Raw genomic sequence first — 2115 nt, 5'->3', positions numbered from 1 at the left:
TGATCCACCCGCCTCGGCCTCCCAAAGTGCTGGGATTACAGGCTTGAGCCACCGCGCCCGGCCAACTTTTGTATTTTTAATAGAAACAGTGTTTCACCACATTGGCCAGGCTGGTCTCAAGCTCCTGATGTCGTGATCCACCCGCCTCGGCCTCCCAAAGCTCTGGGATTCCAGGCATGAGCTATCACACCCAGTGAGACTCCGTCTTAAAAAAAAAAAAAATGGCCGGGTGCAGTGGCTCACCCCTGTAATCCCAGCACTTTGGGAGGCCCAGGTGGGTGGATCACTTGAGGTCAGGAGTTTGAGACTAGACTGGCCAACATGGTGAAACCCCGTCTCTACTAAAAATACAAAAATTGGCTGGGCACGGTGGCTCACGCCTGTAATCCCAGCACTTTGGGAGGCCGAGGTGTGCGGATCACCTGAGGTCAGGAGTTCGAGACCAGCCTGGCCAACATGGTGAAACCCCGTCTTAAAAAAAAAAGAATACAAAAATTAGCTGGGCATGGTGATGGGCACCTGTAATCCCAACTACTTGGGAGGCTGAGGCAGGAGAATCGCTTGAACCCAGGAGGTGGAGGTTGCAATGAGCAGACAGAGTGAAACTCTGTGTCAAAAAAAAAAAGTTTTATTTATTTATTTATATATTTGAGATGGAGTCTTCCTCTGCCCAGGCTAGAGTGCAGTGGTGCAATCTCGGCTCACTGCAACCTCCACCTCCTAGGTTCAAGCTATTCTCCTGCCTCAGCCTCCCAAGTAGTTGGGACTACAGGTTCATGCCACCACTCCCAGCTAATTTTTTGTATTTTTAGTAGAGATGGGATTTCACAATGTTAGCCAGGATGGTCTGACTCTCCTGACCTCGTAATCTGCCCACCTCAGCCTCCCAAAATGCTGGGGTTACAGGCGTGAGCCACTGCACCCAGCAAAAGTTATTTTAAGTGACCATTTTTGGCACCACCTAAAATCGTCTTGTGTATATCCATCACTGCACAACCCTTGAAAGAGGTTGGTTTAAAAGTTCAGAGTGAGGGCTCTAGATTCAGGCTGACCAAATTTAAATCCTGATTCCATCAATTACTAGCTGATCTTAGATAAGTCACCTAAGTTCTCTGGGATAGCTGCCTCAGCTGAAAAATCAACATTACGGAAGCAGGCTCGATCTTCCCGTTGCACAGTATGCCAATCACTGAGATGACAAGTTTGCGGTCAATAGGAGGATTATTCACAAGGCCACCTATTGAAGAGATAGAACGGGTCTGAAATCTGCATCTCTGATCACAGGATTTAGGGATATTTATGGGATAAAAAGGAGGGGTGGTCCAAGGTGTAGGGAAAGGTGATTGGAGGTAAAGAAAAGTGGGGCCATTGGTGATCTGTGCAGTCCCAGTCAAGCTTTCTCGTTCTTCATAGGATGCATATTCACAAAATGACACCAGTAGTACGATCTAAGGATGGACTTTTTGGCTCTCTAACATCAAAAGGTCACCCATCAGACACACAAACAGGCCAAGGTGAAGGGTCGGTGGGCTCAGCCAGCTTGAACTGAGCAAGAACTGATGACAACTTAAGCAATCATTGCTGTGGTGACCTATATATCAGAGATGTTATCTAAAGAAAACTGTGGCAGTTCAGTTATATACTGCTTAGCTATGTGATTTTTAGCTATATAGATTTTAAAGTCAACTAGAAGCAAGTGACTAAAAGCAAACAAATCAAAGCATGATGTAGGCTGATAAAAAAATTTTAAACGAAAAAAGAAAAGCAAGTAAGGCAGGTTAAGGTTTTTGTTTTTTTTTTTTTTTTTTTTTTGAGACTGAGTTTCACTCTTGCCGCCCAGGCTGGAATGCAATGGCACCATCTTTGCTCACTGCAACCCCTGCTTCCTGGGTTCAAACAATTCTCCTGTCTCAGCTACCGGAGTAGATGGAATTACAGGTGTAGTAATTATAGTACTTTCAGTAGAGATGGAGTCTCACCATGTTGGCCAGGCTGTTCTTGAACTCCTGATCTCAAGTGATCCACCCGCCTTGGGCTCCCAAAGTGCTGGGATTATAGTTGTGAGCCATCAGGCCTGGCCAGTCCTGTTTTATGTTTTATACATGAGGAAATGGT

The sequence above is a fragment of the Cebus imitator genome, unplaced genomic scaffold, assembly GCF_001604975.1.
Source record: "Cebus imitator isolate Cc_AM_T3 unplaced genomic scaffold, Cebus_imitator-1.0 Scaffold18, whole genome shotgun sequence".
NCBI classification, from domain to species: domain Eukaryota; kingdom Metazoa; phylum Chordata; class Mammalia; order Primates; family Cebidae; genus Cebus; species Cebus imitator.
Note: the sequence above shows the minus strand (reverse complement) of the source record.